At 44.3% G+C, this 20,794-nt stretch overlaps 1 protein-coding gene across 1 annotated transcript in view; it reads right to left on the bottom strand.

The window, feature by feature from the left end:
• TLL2 (tolloid like 2) overlaps positions 1-20,794 on the bottom strand; it is a 2,438,103-nt gene that overhangs the window by 723,083 nt on the left and 1,694,226 nt on the right. The gene's annotated exons all lie outside the window — the stretch shown is intronic.

The raw sequence follows: 20,794 nt of genomic DNA, 5'->3' as shown, positions 1-20,794 counted from the left end.
TATGAGCTTCCTGTGGTAATTTTAATTGCCTGTTTTCATCATCCTATGAACTGAACCTCTCTAAATTTGCTAGTCAATTTTTCAATATAGTCTACTCTTTCCTATCAAATCTAATTTCAATCTTACACCCCCTCTTAACAATCAGTGCACCATCATCCAAGGAAGAAGTGATACCCATGCAATTTTCATTGTTGTGCTGTCAGTGGTAATAACCCTACCTAAAATGTTCATACCAGGATTGCAATGTGGATGGATTAAATACCTCTAGAAAGGTTTATTTTCCATGGAGGACTTTAGGCTCCAGACATTCCACTGTCATTGTGCAGGCACTCAGCCTAGATTTGCTTGCCAGACTTATTTGTAGCCTACGCATGTCACTTAGAAGTAGGGGACCCTGTTCATATACCCCAGGGAAAACTACTGATCTTATTGAATTATGTCTACCAAAGTTAGGTTAAGGCACCTAATCCAATTTAAGTAAACAGAATTAATTTGAGCAAGACATTCTGAAGTCCCATTTTGATTTGGTTTTGGGTAACCATGCACACCGAAATTATTTGTTGATAAACAATGTTACTGATTTTATGTCAATAAATAGCCATACAGATTTCATGGTTCAGCTTCATCATACAAAAGATGCAATACGTAGCTAGAATATCTCCCAGAAGAACTATTGCATACAATCATGCCTTATGGTCTGAGTCCAGTATGATTCAACCATTTACCTCAAATTCTAGTGTGCTTCTGGTGGCATTTCTTGGCAGGGTAGATAGACTTTTCCTGTAGTCCAGGCTTCTCTATCACGCTATTTGTGAAGGAGTGTATCAGTAGTTTCCATCCACAATGCCTCTCTTCGCCACCAACATGGACATACCCACCATGATACAATCCCCTATGGTCCGTCCAAGGCCCCAGATTGCCCAGCAGATGTCTATGTAACACCCCAAGACCTAGTCCATGGTTTGCCTGATCCAGCGCCAGTAACATGCAATAACAGGGAATTGCCAGACTACCTGGAAGAAATCTGCATCTGGGCAGGTGCAACGGAAACTGGTTGGGTCAGGGATCTTACCTGCTTGAAGGAAGAATCGGGGGAGAGATCGGTTGTGTGGGGAGAGTTCAGCTGGATTAGGCGGAGGTCGGAAGGAGATAGCTAGTTCATGGGTGCCCACCCCGGGCCTCCTGCCAGTCGATTTCATCAAGAGAGAGTCCACCCATCCCTCCAATTTTTGTTGTAGACCACAGTGGTCTGGGATGTTGATGACCAGGGTACAGAATATCTGGGAGATGCCACAACTACCCATGTGCCCAATCAGAATCTTGGCCTCGAGTGGATTAAATTCAGGTAGTTCTACTATGTCCACCCTGTGTCTAGAGAGAGCATGTTTTAATTGTAGGTATTTATGAAATTGAGTCCTTGATAAATGAAAGTGAGTTTGCAGATGTTGAAATGTGTGGAGGTTGCGCCTTTGACAAACATCCCCCAGAGTTGTGATACCAATTCTGTACCATTTAGTGAAGCCCTCAAGCTGTGAAGTATGGAGGAGGTACCGTCCCTGCCATATGGGAATATATATTGTACGTTTCTGGTCCCATTCCATCGAGCTCAGGGTCAGTCGCCAGTTGTTAATGACTACCTTGGTGACATCCAGGAAGGGTCGTGGGATAGGGTTGCCATATAGCAAGCCCCTAATTTTGTCTAAGGAGAGCACTCCATCTGGTAGGCCTGGTCATGCCCTTCCCCGCACAGCCAGTCATTAATGACTAAGGTCTATTCTGTGCGGTAATATAGCTGTTGGTCTGCCATGCCCATGCCTCCATCGTACACTGTCTGAAAGCATTAGTATTCGTCCAAGGGGTTGGGCGGGGTGGCCCACCCACAGGAAGCAGCGACTATTGAATGCCAGATCTTTGAACCACCAGTTGGGGAATGACCACTGTAAGTTTTAGAGGACATAGAGAACTCATGAAAGTATAATAATTTTAAAGAGAGCCACTCTACCAAGCAGGCAAAGTGAGAGATGCACCCATATATGGAGATCAGCTTTCACCTCAGCCACAAGAGGGGGAAATCAAAAATCCAGGTTAGAGTCTGAGTGGGCTCAAGTGCTATATATATATACCCAGGTATTGGAACCTTAGTTTACTTATAGGGATGGATGTCTGCCAACACATGACCTCATTGTCACGGAGTGGGATAAGTAAGGATTTACTTGATTTAACTTTGAGGCTAGAGGCTTCCTCATAGAGGGCTAAAAGTCGTAGACATTGAGGCCCATAGACGTGAAGATTGGTGAGGAACAGGCGAACATCTTCTGCATATAGAACTATTCTCTCTTTTGGACCAACTTCCGAGTCATGTATCTGGGTGTCACATCTCACCAAGTGGGCAAGGGATTAAATGGCCAGTGCAAACAGAAGCGGGGATAGCAGGCAACCCAGTTGGAAACCTTGCCCAATGGGAATGAGTCAGACAACACCCCGTTCACCAGCACTTGTGCCAGTGGTTTCGAGTAAAGGAGCCCTACATATCTATAGAAGTTGTGTCCTAACTCCATGTATTTGAGAACCTTACCTTACCCAGAAAGGACCAGTAAAGGCTGCCAAATACCTTTTTAAAGTCAAATAAAAGGAGAGCACAGGGATTGCGTGGTTCCCAAGAGTGGGTGAGAGCAATGTGAACATGCTTGATGTAATGTCAGGTGCGGAGACAAAGCATGAAGCCACACTGGTCTAGGTGGACCAGATTGGTAAGAACTCCCTGAAGCCGGTTGGCTAGGACTTTCATGATTTCTTTTACCTCAGTGTTGATTTGGGAGATGGGTCTGTATGCAGCACACTGATGAGCACTGAGGCTGGATTTAGAGTTGACCACTGTGGTTGATATGTCCAGTTCTGGGGGGGGGTGCTCTTTAATTTGCAGTAGTCTTCAAGGGGGAAGCCCTCTTGGCCAGGATATCCCAGAGTACATCCACTGCATCTGTTCCTCCTCTTTTTGATGGCAGCAGTGTAGTCCAGGATAGCCCTCGAGGAAGCTGACACAGATGGGAGGGAGGTATCCGTTAGAATAGATTTGTGGCCTTTGAGTGGGAAGCACAATTGCAGGGGTAGAGTTTGCAATTGCATTCAGCAAACAAGTCATTATCTCTTCGGACAGTGTTTCATTTGACCAGACGAGTCGCAGACCCCAGGACTATTCTGGAAGCATTGCCTCTGGTGGCCAGCCAGAAGAGCAGCTTCCCAGGGTCGATGCCCACCAACATTGACAGCCCTTATTGAGAACGATCTGGTACAACGATGACTTGGCAAGTATTAAATGACAGTGGAGGGCTCGAAGCCCTCCTCTAGGTAGCACCACTCCAGATCAAGGACTTAGGTCTTGAGTGTAGTATAGTGGTGCAGTTTATTTTGCTCTTTGCTTTGAATACAACTATTTCCTAAAACCCCTGATGGTAACCTTACCTGCTGTCCACAGCATGCCGCTTGAGGCTACAGTGCCCTGGTTGGAGTCAAAGTAGAATTGAAGTTCAGTGACTAAGCAGTCAGAGCATTGTTCATCAGTAAGGTACCCAGCGTCAAGGCACCAGATCTGGCGAAGGGCCGCTTGGGTGTCCCAAAGATTAACTCTTTCAGAGAGTGGTCCAAGATGCCTCTGGGATGAATAGAGACAGAACAAACCCATGGGGCATCAGTTACCGAAAGCACTCAGCAGGTCAATAAATTTTGTGTGCTGCAGAGGTGTAGGGGTATTCCTTCTTGTGGTGGTGTCAGATCCTCCAAGGATCAAACATGAGTTCATTGAGTATATGAGCTGCTTGGCTCTCTGTGTGCGAATCATTGTGGGGGGTGCAAAAGAGTCTGTGTGTGGATCAGGGAAATCGTTAAAGTTCCTTCGCGCAATGGTAGTACCCGTACGGGTAAGCCAGGATAGGGGCTTTGAGTGCCTCATGGGTAGGAGCCTGATTCTGTGGTGGCACATAAACACTTAGGAAATTGTGTTGCTTCCCTGCGAGGAGATCCCCCACTCTGATGAATCTGCTTTGGGATCGGCTGAAAACAAGGTCATTGTCAAAGGATGACTTTTGTGGAGGAGTACGACAGTGCCTCAGGAGCCTCTAACAAAGCCTGGAGTGGTGCTTCTGGCATAGCGGAGGATTCCCTGAATGCAGTCTAGAAGGCTGTTTGCGATCCAAGACATAACTGAAAAGGTTTTCACGTGGGGTGGAGGGGGTAGACATAGCAGATATAGCAGAGGGAGGCCATTGGTTCTCCCTGGCTGCCAGTCAGGTGTGCCAGAAAGGATGCCACAGGGCTAGGAATCCATTAGTTATATAACATGAAATTCTGGGATACCGTCTGTTTGGTTGAATCAATTAACAACTTGAACAGTACAACCATTCACACCCTGACAACCCCTCTACCCATACTACCACCCTGATTTATATGTCGCCCTTAAACTCCCATCTATAACAGTGGTGTGTGTCAGGTGCTAGATATGGGTCTCCTCCTGCATCAGGATATTTGCCAAGTCTGCCGTTAGGTGTTTGGCTGGTAAGGTGGCTAAGTATATAGCGAGCAACTTACATGTCAGCACTGACATGGATGACTGATCATCCCACTCTCATTCACTTGAGGGAGGGGGTCTCCATATCACTGAAACTATCCTCTAACAGGGGCCCGGGGTCAGGATGCATTCTACCCAATCGGGCATCCAGGACTGACCAACTCGCCCACCACAGTGATTTCAGGGTAGAAGAGTCTGGTGAGGCACAACTTGCCCTCCGGTTCCTATGGGACCTTGCACGTGATTATGCATTAGCTCTGGGAGTGGCATTGGTTATGCTGGGCAGTTTGTCAATGGGCACCCCCTCTCGGGCCACAGTGAAAATCAAACATCTCTTTTTGGCCACCCACCCACAGGTTGTGATATTGAAAAAATCGTAGCATCTTCACGAACTCAAAGATGCAGACAGACCACTGAACAACACCTTTGTATTTTATATCGGAATGTTTCCAGTCCTAAAATGCTATTTCAGCAGTCCCGTCATACGGTGGGCACAACTGAAATACATTTTCAAAGCACACATAGGTAACTTATGGCATGAGTATTCATTTTTCTGGCCATCTATAGCCATCCAACTTGAGCAGCATGCAGTGAGATCATAGATTTCACATTTCATTAGGTGTGTTGCAATGCTAAATTGGAAAATATGATTCAAAAAGACATGAGTTTGAAAAAATTATGACTTTAAAATTTGTCTGGAAAATCAATGTCACTTCATGGACTTGGCCTTGAAGATGTCACTCCCCAAAAATATCACCGAGCAGTTTATGTACATTTTTCAAATGAAGGCAATACCCCCTGATGTAGATTTGACCAATCACTGGGCAATTCAACTTCCTTGTTGAGGAGGGGGAATTTCCTTGGTACTATTTGGGACTGTTATAAGATAAGATCTGATCTTTTTTGGGTGACCAAACACACTGAGGTGAGGACAAGGCAGAAGGGTGATATGACTCCTTGTATAGCAATATTAGGGATAAACAGCAAGACTGATATGCTCAGGTTCATTAGGATCCAGTACTCAGTGAGCCTAATATTGGCCAGAAGGGATATGGCTTAGGATCACTTGGGTCTGTGGTTTAGAAATGTGGAGATGGGATTGGACAGGTGCATAACTATGAAGAAATTGGTTATTGAGCATGGGGGCTGCCCAAAAAATGGGACAAATGCGTGTTCCCCAGTAAAATGCTTAATTTGCTCATGAAAAGTTGAAAGAGTCTAACCATAATCATACAGATTGTGGATTGTTGTTTAGTTATTGTGAAGCTGACACTTCCACATGTGAAACTTTAATTTTCCTCAAGCACACGTCTTGTGTTAATATTGTGATTCCTTGTACATTCTATTTCCCATTGATATTGAGATTATTTTTGGTAGGCATGTTCATTTCTGCAGTTACTGTGAAAGCAATACAAACTGTTGAAGAACTGTTTTATGTTTTCTAACAAGAAGGTCCAGATTCTTTTTTATTTCCATTATGTACTAGTGTGCGGTAATAGTAAGAGTTAGAATAGTCATTCATTTAATTTTTTTAAATACTTCGATTTGTTTATTATGGAGATGGTCTTGCATGCCTCTCAACTCCAGTTCGGTGCCTCTTGTTCTATCCGATCATTTCCTCAAAAACATTCAAATTGCAGTCATAATTAGTAAACACTGGGGGCGTGGCTAGCTGACGTCGAGAATGGCCGCTGCCTAATCGAGTTCCTACCTTCCCGACGTCTATCCTGTTCCATCCTCTGCCATCCACGAAAGGAAAATGAACAGCAACGGACACATTTCACTCCTGGCCCCCCTGGGAAAATTCTGAGCCTCAGGCGGAGGTATTGCTGCTCGATATCGTCCCTTCTGCCAGAGGCCCAGGCTTCGGGGCCTAGGTACGGGGAAGCATTGTTGCGACTCCGGGACCGGGAGATAACAGTGCGGAGGCCCCACATAGGTACACTGGAAGTGAGTCGAGTGCGGAGACAGACCCAACTGGGCGGCTTGTCTATTTCAGATCCCGCGGCCAGTTAGGCAGACTCGCGGAGGGAGGAGCCTGGAGAGGCCTGGCTGACGCTTCCCCTGGCTGCGACAAGGTAAATTGAGGCCCCGGCTTGCGGCCTCTTTGCGACAGAGCACAGAAACGGGCGCTGAGGCGGGAGCGACTGCTCATGGGTGCTTACAGTGGAGAAGGGAGCCCAGATATCCTTATGGAGTGCTGAGGCCCGGGGACTCGATACAGGCTTCAGCTCACTGGATGAGTGCACTTCGGCAGCCTTGCCATACCCTTAGCCCGGCGGACGAGACAGTGTTGAGCATGAGGAACGGAGACCGGCGCCTGGGCAAGTTCGCAAAGGTGGGGCTGTGAATGGATGGGCATGTGAACAACGAGTAAATATGGTGGAGACCTAATGGCAAAGACCTGGCATGAAGACCGGTGCAGGCATCGCTCAGCGGAAGAGGCATTGGAGCCCACACTGAGCGCATGAACCTTTCACGCCGCGGCAGGTAGAGGCTGTGAGGGGCGCTCTAGATTGACAGCGGCCAGCCCTGAAGGTTTCATATCATTTAACTGTGTGGGTGCTAGGGAGAACAGCTAATTTATCTGGAGGTACTGTGGCGGAACAGTGTGTTTTGCTGGACCCAAATAGTGGAGCACCGCCTTGACTACTGATCCTCATGTTCTAACTGTGGTCGGATCAGTGCTGCGGGAGCTGGGGTTTGAGCCACGAAGGCGCTCGAGTGCCCGGATTCTATAGTAAGGGAGAGTGGTCGAGAGTTTTGGCCCCCCAAGAGACTATTGCACTTGAGCACCACGAAGAGAGGGCGGAGACGCCTCACGTGGGGAGGTGGGGCAGCTGCATACGCCATATTGATGGACATTGCTGCAAGTGGAGGAGTCCAGTCTGGCCTGCACAATCAGAGCCTGAGGACAGAGATAAAGGGGCGGCGGTTCCAGAAGTAGCAATTGCGCACTCGGTCACTCCTACCAACGTTCTGCAACATTCTGTGCGGGGCTGCCCTGGATCCTCCAGATCACCTGCTGATACACAGCCATGGCGACGGGAGAGAGAGGTCCAAAGGCCAATGCCCAAAAATGCAATGCAGCTGGCTAAATTTGCATGGTCCAAGACGGGTGAAAGAGGGGATTCGCAACAATTGGAGAAGGATGGTGGGGAGGCCGCCATCAAACAAGGCCCGGAGCCAACTTTACATGATGTCATGGCGGCAATAAATGGAGTGCGGGCCTCCGTGGACTCGGTTACAGTAGAGGTCTCCTTCTAATCAGGGCCGATCTCCGGAAGATGGACGAGAAGGTCAAGTAGCTCAAGATAGTCACTACCGCCCTAAAAGATGGATACGTCGGAGCTCCAGTCTCAAATGCTCGAAATGCAGAAGAAGCAGGAGAGGATGTCGCAGCAGCTCGATGATTACGAAGCTCGGGCCCGTCAAAATAACATTCGTATTTTAGGGGTCCCAGAGAGAACGGAGGGGCGGGCAGCAGACCTATATGTGGAAGATCTCATTACAAAGCACCTAAAGCCTAAAACTCTGTCCAGCTATTTTTCTATTGAAAGAGCGCACAGGGTACCAGGTGGCAGACCGAAACCAGGAGCACCCCGATGCCCCTTATTGCTAGGATGTTCAACTACCGGGATAGAGACACTATCCTGCAGGCTGCACGCTGCAATCCCCCCCTAAAGTTGGCCAACTACGAGGTGGCTTTCTTTCCCGATTTCACGGCCAAGGTCCAGGCCCAGCGTTGCAGCTTTCACGCGGTGAAGAGGGAACTACGTGATCGGGAAGTAAAATATGCGATGCACTTTCCTGCGCGGCTGAGAGTGGAGACGGACGGCAAGTCGTGTTTTTTTGACTCTCCAGAGGCAGTATGGGAATGGATGGAAGGCTGGAGCACGGTGGGCAGCCAAAGACGAGGCAGATCGAACAGACTTGGTCAGCACAGAGGTCCCCGTAAGGAGGCAGGAAACAGTGGCTCAGCAGAGGAAGAAAGTCAGATGAGGGAGCAGTACTGATCGACCGGGGCTCCTGGAAGGGAGAACTCACGCCCAACGGAAAGCGCAAGTAGGGGAAATGGGGGGGTGGAAATTCCCAACATAGCGAGACTTCCTTAAAAGAGGGGACCTATTGCACTGAAGCAGACTGATGGGTCTTATTGTTATGATCTGAAAGGGAGTAGACACTATACATAAGTGGATGGCTAATTTACAAGTTAATTGTGATGTGTACATGCGGGAAGGAGGGCTGGGACACCCCGTGCATTTACAGCATTTCAGGGGGGAAGAGAGGCACTCTGCCGAGTTTGGGAGGGGGTAGTTCTAAATCCACGGGCAGTTGGGCAGGGAGGGGGGTTCGAGGATGGGGGGACGGGGGGGTTACTGTTTAGCTGTGCAGCTGGAACGATTAATACTGGACAGGATTTTTACAATTTTCTCGTTGTCCGTACTGATCCGTTTAATTCTTGTTCCTTTTGTAACTTGGGATGGGGGGGATAGAGATCGGACACTTTCTGTACTGACTTGGAATGTCAACGGGATAGGGAATAAAATTAAGAGAGGGATAGTGCAACAGTATCTGAAGCGTCATTCTCCTGATGTAGTACTGCTACAGGAAACAAACCTGGTGTGGCAGAAGACTAAGGCCCTCACTAGATGGGGGTATAGACTCTTGCTCCATGCTGATTACACTTCCGGGTCGAGGGGGGCGGCAATTCTGGTAAAGAAGTCTGTACCCCTCATGGTTCGCAGTGTATGGACGGACTCGTCGGGGAGGTTCACAGGAGTGGAGGCCCAATGGGATGGTAGGGACCTCAACCTAATTTCGCTTTATCTACCGCCGGCTCTGGGTAAAATAGCTTTGGAAGACTTGGGTGGGAAGCTGACGGGACTACAGGAGGGCACATTGATTATTGGTGGCGATTATAATATGACGCGGGATGATACAGTCGACTGCTATCCACCGAGGTCAAAGGTGAAATACAATACATTGATAGCTGATTTTACTAAGGCGTTTGGGTTGGTGGATGTGGGCCGGACGCTCCGGCCCACGGACAAACTCTTCACCTTTTTCTCTAACATGCATCAAAGCTTATCGCGTATTGATTATTTCCTCACACACCTGTCATCTGTAGAAAATTTTGTCAAGTCCCAGGTACTGCCGAGGGGCATATCTGACCACTCCCCAGTCTGGGTGGAGTATACACACTGGGATAGACAGGCACGCACCACTATTGTTCAAAATCCCTGACTGTTACACATACCAGACATTAGATAGGATCTCCGTACACAAACAGAGAATTACTTTGTTGAAAATGTGGGTTCGGTGGCATCCGCTCGCACAATATGGGAGGCGTACAAGGTAGTTCTGAAAGGACAGGCTTTGTCTTTAAAGATGGGATACATTGCTAAGAAACGCAAGCTTTTAGTGAAGGCGGAAATGGACCTTCAGGACCTGGAAGAGGAACATGCTCTGAATCCTTCGCCTTCCACCACTCATACGCTTCAGCTGAGGCAGGATGAGTATCGGATAAAAACCAGGGAACACATATTGGCGAAATACCACCACACCCAGCATAGAAAATACGAAATGGGAGATAGAGCGGGCAGGACATTGGCTTGGCTAGAAGGGCGAGAACAGAGATCGAGATGGGTACAGACGTTGACAACCTCAGGAGGGGACAATGTGACGGGAAATAGCGGAGGAATTCGCTGCTCACCTAGAAAAGGTATATTCCCCCTCTACTCATTACATGGCTGAGGAATCATGCCTGCTTCTCCGGGACAGTGACGTTCCGACCCTCTCAGAGGCAGAAAGGGAGATCCTAGAAGAAGATCTCTCCAATGAGGAAATCGGCAAAGCTATAGGACAGATTAAATCAGGAAAGGCGATGGGGCCCAACGGCATTCCGGTTGAATGCCTAAAAGTCACTGCTTCCCACACGATGCCGCACTTGAAGGCCATGTACGAGGAGAGCCTGGAGGTGGGCCGGCTACCAGTGGATCAAAGGTTGGCCACTATAGTGGTGATTCACAAGTCGGGCAAATCGGCAGATAAATGTGGCTCTTATAGACCAATTTCACTGATTAACATAGAGGCAAAGGTATTAGCAAAAGTCCTAGCCAACAGGTTGGTGGAGGTTATCACAACATTAGTCCACCCAGATCAGTCTGGGTTCATGCCTGGAAGAATCACAGCCCTCAATTTAAGATGCCTACATAACGTGATGGCCCGTAGGAGCTACATAGAGGAGGATGCCGCGCTGTTGTCTCTTGTTGCCTCTATGGCCTTTGATTCCATAGAATGGCCATACATGTTTGAAATCCTAGAAAGGGTGGGACTGGGTACCAAGTTTATAGCCTGGGTTAGGTTACTATACACAGATCTGTTGGCATCCTCACAAAGGTAGCTCCTCTTTGGTATACGTAGAAACTTGGTATGCTGTGCTACCATCCCGGGTTTGATAAGTGGGACCTTATAGGTATCTCAGCTGTTAAGGATCTGGTCAAAAAAGGGTCCATACTCACATTTGAGGAACTCCAGCAACAATATCACCTGGCTCGGTTAGAAACATATAGATATCTGCAAATTTGACATGCTCTTATGAAGGCTTTCTCGTCTTTTACAGACATACCAGAATCTTCACCACTAGAAGATCGGCTATTAGATGGGCCCTTGAATTCGAAAGCAATATCTCTCACATATAAGAAATTATAAAATAACCTCCCAGATACTTTTCCGAGACTCAGGAAGAGATGGCAAGATGATTTGGGAATGATTAGCGACGAGGATTGGCAGGAGGTACTGATGTCCCCTCGAGAGGCAGCTATAACACTAAAATTTAGGTTGATCCAACTTAGGATACTACACCGATCATATATGACGGGGCAGACCCTAGAAAAAATAGGTTCCAGAGTTGACGATCTCTGCCTAAGGGGATGTGACCAACAGGCCACATTTTACCACACTCTGTGGAACTGCCCAAAGATACGTGTCCTGTGGGAGGAGGCATCGGAACACATGCACAAGGCCCTACATAAGGAAATTGTCCTAACGCCACACCTGGGATTATTGAATATTTGGGAGGCAACTGACCTTACGGAAGTGGAAAAACAGTTCACGATGCTAGGCTACACACTAGTCAAACGGGAGATAGCGAGAGGGTGGGGGCAGAGCTTCCACACCACGCGTCCACAAGTGGGCGAAAGAGCTTGATAGATGCATGCTGGCGGAAACAGAAGTCTTCGTAGCAAGGGGCTACCCCAAAAAATGGGACCAGAAATGGTCAAAGTGGAATACATTTTGAGGTGATCCTGTGGTGTCCCCAATGGTAGAAATGGAAATGCGTAAGCATACAGAAAGCGCAGATTGTATGTAACGTATGAATTTTGTTTACTAAATGTCCAGCTCTGGAATCTGTATATGTTAAACAGTATCGTCCTTATTATGCACATGATTATGTTATTAATAAAAACATTTAAATAAAAATAATGAGTAAACATTATTTTAAAGAAAGGCCTGGTTGACATATACTTATTTGCTATGTTATGTCTATCACTATCACCAGCAAGGGTATCCTGCCTCTAAGCAGGTGGGTGTGCCGAGCCCTTCCAATAGTAGGTTGGCTCACTGAACTGTCAAGTCTTCAGCTCCTTGTGAAATTCAAGGAGAGGAGGAGGCTCTGGTGTGGACTGGGAGGTCGATCCATGCTTTTAAAGTGATGCCCATCATCCTGATCTGGTTCTCTGTACGCATTGGATGTGTGTGAGTAGGAGTCCTGCAGAGCGGAGGTGTGTGGGTTGGTGGAAGTAGATGAGACTGTTATGGTAGGGGGGGTCTGCATTGTGTAGTGGGGGAGGAGAGCGAGAGAGAGCGAACGAGAGAGAAAGAAATCGAGAGAGAGTGAGAGAGACAGATCGAGACAGATCGAGAGAGAGCGAGAGAGCGATCAAGAGAGAGTATGAGTGTGAGTGTGTGTGTGGGTGTGTTTTGAATTGAGTTCACATTTATGTATCGGAAACCAGTGTAGTTCTCTGAGGTGTGGTGTGATGTGAGTTGTGTGTATGGGTTGAGGATGAGTTTGGCTCCCAAGTTCTGGATGTATATCAGTGTGGTATGCAGAAAAGCAGTAGGCAGAAAGGTCATGTATTGAGTAGCTTAAATGCACTTGCATGTTTATCAGAGGCACTTGATGGCATGAATGTAGGCCCGACAAATTTCAATTGAAGTCAATGACGGCTTTAAAATCACAGAATGAAAGTAAATGCAAAAAAAAGTTCACCTCTCAGGTAAGGATGTTACCATTTCAGTGCCTTTGCCATCCTTCTTCCTGGAACAACACGTCCAAAGCAAGAAGCTCAGTCAAAGGACTCAAAGGAAGTAGCTTTAGGACTGACGGTGAGGAGTCGGACTTGATTCCACTTTTTGCCCAGTTTCAAGAAATTAGTTGGAGAAACTGTGACTTATGGTGGGCATCTCAAGGTGCATGTGAAATTTTAAAGGTTTGCAGTAGGTTTGTGTAAGGGCTCACATAGGGCAGTTTATTGGTTTAAATAGGCTCATTTAGTGATGTAAATGGAAAACCTCAAGATTCCTAGAGGGCAAAATCAAGATTCATAAAAGACAATTTCTATGTGTAGAGGATGTACTTCTAGGTTTATAAACCACAATCTTGAGGTCTAAGTGAGGCAATATAAAGGTTCATATATGTACAATCTCCAGGAATAATAGGTTTCGGAGAATATAGCAAGGTACAACACATGCTAATACATTGCGTACTATTACAACGCGGCCATTACAGCGACCGCGTTGTTAGTACGCAATACCTTTACATCGCAAGTCATTACAACGACTTGCTGTAGGGGGCGCGCTGGACTTAGGAATAGTATTATTTACTATTCCTACTCCAGTTTGCGCAACAGCAGGGAAGGTGTTGTATTTTATATCCAATACCTTTGCGCCCCCTACAGAAAGTCATTCTAATGATTTGCAATGTAAAGGTATTGCGTACTAAACATGTGGTCGTTTTAACAACCACGTTGTAATAGCATTGCGTTGTTTTAACAGCGTTATAAACGCTGTTTCCCGGTTTCTGCAGAGTAATTTCAAGGCCTTTCTGAGGCAATATAAAGATTCATATGTGAGCAACACAAAGTTTCAAATATGGACACACACAAAATTAATATGGGATGTTTTGAGGGCCCTAGGGACAATTTCAAGATTCAAACATGGGAATTCCAAGTTTCTCTTTTTTCATAATATATAAAATGGATAGTTTTAAGATTTAAAGGAGCTATTCTATTCTATTTTCAAGGTTCCACATTAGAAAACACATGAGGTTAATTTGGGAGAATGTCAAAGCTTACAGGACTTTCTTGGGGGGTACTTTAAAGATAACACTGGGTGAACTTGGTACTCTTAACAATGTAAACTAAATGATAATGCGAATTCTGATTATTCATGTTTGAAATAGGAACCTGCCAGGACCAGAAAAATAAATAATATCTGTAATATTTGTTTATAACTTCTGTTAATAGGTATCATAACCTCCACAAACTCCTTGAGGTGGCGTTTTATGAAAACAACTTGTTTTTGAAGGGTGGCAACCCAATTGTCACCACCACCTCCAACCCTGCCTTCCAACCAGTCCCTTTTAAAATAATTCCTGTTTAGACGAAACATGGACTAAAAGTGTTTGAAAAAAAGATATGTACTAGTTACAACACCACCTGCTAAGTGCACAGATATGGCACAGAAAGTGAAATCCAATTTCACATCAGTCGCTTCATGTGCACAAGATGCCAAAAGTCTTAAACGCAATACACCTCAATGTCTAAAAAATTCCATGCAGTACCATTGGAGCACCATAATTTAGTGCTCCATACACTAATATGCAAATTATATTCAATGTGTGTTGAATGTATTAATCTGTGTGCATTATATTAACCCGATGTAGTAGGTAGCTATAGTTGCCTTAATGAGAGCCACTCATATATATTCAGTTGGAATATCACTAATATATTCACATTAAAGAGAACGTATACTTTCTTTAACTATAATCAATGCCTTTTATTCATGATAACTGTATTTGCTTTGGAGTCAAGGTGATTTGAAGTTGGCCTAACGTGTAAGCCGACTAGAGTATCATGAATTCCACGCTTAAAAATGTTTTGCAAGTTTCTTGCTCTTTTCCCACTGCAGATGGGTTATCTGGATTCTTGATAGTTAGAAAGGGCTTATTGTTGTTGTACTAAAACTGTTAGATGCTATAATTTAGTTAGAACCTTTTTCCATGTATTAATTATCCGTTCTATAGAATAGTTTAGCAGATCCAGTCTTGACTTTGCTGAGAGAAGACCTCTTTTCAGCTCTGCTGATTTCCCCTGCTAGAGCGTTAAGCTTCATGCTCGAACACTTGGATTTTTTCCCCTGAACCTCAAATTTGGGTCATCTGATGCTGACACTTTCCCCGTAGAAATTTCCTTACCACTAGGGGTGGGCGGAATTTGCGAAAGCGACTTTCGCAAATTATCACGAAAATGTTACAAATCTCCGCAAACACACGGAAATATCGCGAAGATGCGGAAGTTTTTTTCCCGCCCGTTCGCGGTATTTTCTGCGTGGTCGCGGCTCGCCAACTTACCCATGCGGTTGCTCGCGGGCGCGGCCATCTTGTTTTCACTCTTCTCGCGGTGCAAGATCGCGAGAAGAAAGACGTGATCGCGCGACGCATGACGCTACTGCGGGCGCGAACTGTCGCGAGACAGCGCAAATGGCTACCAACAATCCAACATCTCGTGGAGAACGCGACCGGATCGGGAAAACTTGTCGGCGAACGCGGAGATTCAGGTAAGGCGATCGCGCGCGATAATGTATTAGTTTTACAGTGCGAGCTCTAATTTACAACTTTAATGCATTTTCACGCTTTGGTGCTGTTCGCGGTTTTCATGGACGCCATTCTGTGATACTTTGTGGTCAAATTTACCTTAGCGCGCTGCCTGCATCACCACATAAGCCTTGATTTGTGCTTATTAGGAAACTGCCCTTGCCTTGCTGATTTCTTTTATGTATCAATTGTGGCTTGCTTCTCCACGCTGAAGATGTACATCTCATTCCTGCATGTGGCATTTTACAATTGAATGATATTTTTTGTCATATCTTTGCTTGCACCTCTTCATGATAGAAAGCTGACCCTGCATAATTTATGTCAGCCCTATTTGGTTATCTCAACGATGCTAACATCCTATGACTCCTTTTTCCTCTGTTCTTGCAGTACTAATTAAGGCATATTTAGAATGTTGTGATTATTCTATCTAATTGCCCCTGACCTTTCGCACTCTTTCTGCATATGCACCTATTTATATTATACTAAGGAGCTGATTATTGAGGTATTGCAAGTTGACAATCTGCTGTTATTGTTCTTCTAACTCAAATTTTACCTTAATATATGGGAAGATTAACTAAGGACTTTTCTCAACCTTAGTCTTCAACACGTAGATTCTTAACTCGCACCAGTTCACATTACAATTGTCTTTCCATGGATGACTCAACCAATGTCTCACCTAAGGGTGCATCAACATCTACCACCACTGTATCCTCCGGTGTTACCAAAATATCGAGTAAACGGCTGAAGAAAGATCCTCCTTCTCCTCCTAAACAACCTACTTCAGTCACAATGGACTTACTACTAGAGGAAATTAGGGCTTTGCGCCCGTTTGTTGAGGAAACTAACTCTAAGCTACAGCTTCTTTCTGATAGATGGTCAAATGTGGAAGAACGTGTTGTTGCATTGGAACAAAATGTCGATTCACTAACTTCTTCTACCTCCAAAGTGGATTCCTTATGCTCCCAGGTGTCAATGCTGTACAAGCAAATTGAAATTTGGAAAATAGGAATAGGAGAAATAATCTTCGTATTTATGGTCTGCCTGAAGGAACAGAGGGTTTAGATCCAATTGCCTTCTTTAAATCTTTCATCCGAAATATCCTCAAATTACCGGAAGGTACTCTTCTTAACATTCAGAGAGCTCATCGGTTGGGTCCGACATCACCTTTGTCGTCTTCTTAAATCAGTAAAAAAGCCGAGAGGTGTGGTCTTATATTTTCTGGAGTACACTGATCTGCTTAATATTTTATCTGCGGCTAGGGCAATGATTCGCATTACTTGGTCAGGGAACTCCTTATACTTCTCTCAAGACTATGCTAAACCAACTGCAGACCGATGCAGGGAGCTCCTTGCACTGAGACCGCAACTCCGTTCAATAGGTGCACGTTATGGCCTATTTCATCCCTGCCTATTTAAAGTGACTATCAACAACAAAACTAATACTTATGAAGACCCAATAAAACTGAAGAGCTTCCTCTACTCTTATCACGCGGACTCTATGGATACTTCCTCATCTAACACCAAATGGACTTTTTGGACCCTGAAATGCTTTTCCTCATGTTACAAGCTTTAATTCTGTTAATTGTTTGCTTAGATGTTGATAATTAATAAACTAGGTAAGCTTTCATTAGCATTTCTTCGATTATATAATTAACCTTCTTTTCTCCTCACAGGTTGTGTCTTCTTGCCATTCTTCTTCCCCCTATGTTCCATCGTCCGTCGGTTTTGTTCTCCTTCCGGTCTTCTCGCATGAGTTTTGGACACGTCATTGTTCCGTGTGGCCTCACATCCTCCCACCATTCGTATGTCCTGGATTATATGTAAGTCTTTAATCTCACTCAATCTTTTTCTCGCTTCTACTATGTTCTTTCTTTTTTTTCTCTCCTCCACTCTGAAAGCTCTGTCTCGATATCTTTTCATCTTAACATTATTTCCTTCTTCATGTAACTCTTTTACATCTCAAATATTATCTTTGTGCTTTATCTCTCTTTCCTCTCATTTCTCTTTTCCATCTCAGTTCATTCACTTTACATACAGTTGGTTTGTTAATTGGAACAGTCTAGCATGCTTAGGGATTTGTTTCAGTTGGTGTTCACTACTTATCTATAGTCTTATTTTATGTCTTTAAAACTTGTTTCGTGGAATGTCAGAGGTTTACATTCACCCATTAAACGACAGAGGATTTTGACTCATTTAGCTAAATTGGGAACAGATATTGCATGCTTACAGGAATCTCATTTGACGGCTGAAGAATCTGTAAAATTAAAGAGAGGATGGGTGGGAGAGGTTTTTTTTTCCCGGGTGATGGTAAACGTAACGGAGTTCTCATTCTCTTTGGCAAATCCATTCCTATTAACATATTATCGCAATGTGCAGCTAGAGATGGTAGATGGATATTTGTTAAATTGATGGTGGGTAATGCTCCAATCTCTTTGTTGAATATTTACGCGCCCACAGCTGGCGACTCCTTCTGGACTTCCCTGGCCCAACAAATTACACAATGTTTCGATGATAATTTTATCCTTGCAGGAGATTGTAATGAAATCCTTGACCCTTTTCTGGATCGAAATTCGTCAATTCCCTTTGTTCCTCGTAAATCTCAAACTTTTTACACAAACAATTAAGCAATACAAGCTTATAGATGCTTGGAGACTATGTAACCCCACATTAAGGGAGTACGATTCTCCGGCACATCACACTCAATCATGATTAGATTATTTTTTTATATCCCATAATATATCTCAATCATTGGTAGCCGCAGATATTCTAATATCTGATCATGCCCCCATCACTATTCAACTTGATGTTTTACAGAGACCTAACCTGTCTCGAAAATGGCGTTTTAATAACGCCTTACTTTTGGATCCGACATTTACGTCCTCCTTTGTGTCTTTTTTTAATGAATACTTCCTATTCAACCAGTCAGATACCATACTTTTCCATGTGATTTGGGATGCCTTTAAACCATCAGCTACAGATTTTATTAGATTTGTTTCTAAAAAACGCAAAAAGGCACAAGAAGTTACTAACGCCCTCCTGGCCAAAATAAAGAGATTGAAGCACGCTTATTATTCTTCCAAATCGAAAGTTTGTTTATCTGAACTTCTAAAGGCTAAATTTCAGTTTAACCAGAATACAACTAACAACGCTCCTAACTATTTACTGAAGTCTAGTGCGAAATTTTATGGTGGTCAAAATAAAGCTGGGAAATTACTAGCTTATTATTTGAAGGTTAAACAAAACAAACTCAACATAGAATCTATTTTTGATAGAAACCATACATTGAAATCCAAAGATGAAGATATCCTACATGATTTTCTCCAATTTTATAAAACACTATATACCTCTGAAACTCTTTCTTCCGACCATTCCATCTCTCAATTTTTATCTAACTTCCAATACTCCTCCGACTCACGCTCAGAACTTTCACTCTTAGAATCTGACCTTACACAGAAGGAACTTCAAACCGCCTTACGAACACTCAAAAAAGATAAGGCCCCTGGACCGGATGGTTTCACCGTTGAATTCTTTACTCACTTTGCACATTTACTAATCCCTAAATTACATACTCTCATAAACGCTTTTTTACAATCAGGTGAATCTTCTGGCTCTTTCTCAGACGCCCTTATTTGCCTTATACCTAAGGATGGCAAGGATCCAAACCATTGTAAAAATTACCGACCCATTTCTCTGGTCAACATCGATTACAATTTTTTTTCAAAAACTCTAGCATCGCGCTTGGAATGCCAGTTGCCTGACCTATTAGGAGCAGAACAATCAGGCTTTGTTAAGGGACGACTCATTACTGATAATACTCGCTTATTTTTTGATGTCCTTTCCAAAGCTTCACACATTCCTCACTCCTTAGCAGCAATAGCCCTGGATGCAGAGAAGGCATTCGACAGGGTCGAATGGCCTTACCTTTTTCATACACTTAAGTGGTTTGGCTTTGGCCCAAAAATGATTGCTTTGATATCCATTCTATATTCCAATCCGAGAGCGGCTGTATGCGCAAATGGTGGTATATCCTCCTACTTTCAACTTGGGCGAGGTGTTCGACAGGGTTGTCCACTTTCTCCATTTCTTTTTAATCTTGCCTTAGAACCTTTTTTGCTAAGAATTCGTCAAAATAATAATATCGATGGTTTTACTTTTAAAGAGACTAACATCAAAATGGCAGCTTATGCTGATGATGTTCTTCTGTTTCTCTCGCAGCCTCAACTCTCTCTTCCCGCCTTTTTAGAAGAGGTTGATTCCTTTCCATCTGTCTCCGGATATAAACTAAACAAGGACAAATGTGAAATTCTGCCTCTGACAAAATATACTTTTAAGGTTGACTTTGATGCTTCAGGCTTTACATGGAGTCACCAGTTCATTAAGTATTTAGGTTTACATTTCACTCCATCCATTTCAGGAACAATATCACGATGTATGGAAAATTGCATACAAAGACTTTCCTCTTTAAAAACGAATAGGCATCCTCTTTACTTGTCTTGGTGGGGTCACCTGGATACCATAAAGATGATGCTTTCTCCTATAATTTTATATACCATCTCCAATATTCCACTCTCTATCCCCTTAAAATATTTTAAGAAATTTAACTCCATCTTATCCTCCTTTCTATGGAGTAACAAGAAATCGCGTATATGTCTATATCAAAACTGATTCGCCCAAAGTCAGGGTGAATTTTCCTGATTTTCCTGTTTACCATAAATCCTTTTTACTACATTAGGCTTCGAGATGGCTTTCTGAATCTCCTATAAACTGTCCCCTTTGGGCCACGCTTGAACAGACCTTTATCTCCCCATTCTCATTTCGGTAATATTTGTCTGTTACACACAAACCACAGTCAGTGTCCACTCCTATAATTAAACACACCTCCAAGATTGTACCATTGCTCTCCTCCTCGAATTCCAATGATTGGATCTTTTCTCAACTCCACTATATGGCATAACATTTATATCTTAGTAAATAATAGACCTCTATTTTGGAAATCCTGGAGACAACGAGGCCTGATTTGGGTATGCCAATTATATGTCCAGGATGAGATTATGTCCTTTGCACATGCCAGCAGCTCTTTTGGCTTGCCTGCATCTTTCCACTCTAAATATTCCCTCTTAACGCAAGCCATTCAAATCGCCCGCATACAATATACAACCTCTCACCCTTCCACTCATCCTGAATCAGTCCCTGCGGATAAACTACGGACTCTCCTACTTAATAACTCTAGGGCTTCTGCTATATACAAACTTTTGCATAGCTCACTTGTTCCAAGAGAAAAAACCAAAGTAGAGCTATCTTGGGAGAAGAATTTAGAAGCCTCTTGGTCTGTGGAGTTTTGGGATAGAA

This window comes from Triturus cristatus, chromosome 1_2, assembly GCF_964204655.1.
Source record: "Triturus cristatus chromosome 1_2, aTriCri1.1, whole genome shotgun sequence".
NCBI lineage: Eukaryota > Metazoa > Chordata > Amphibia > Caudata > Salamandridae > Triturus > Triturus cristatus.
Note: the sequence above shows the minus strand (reverse complement) of the source record. Positions and strands in the feature narration are given on the sequence as shown.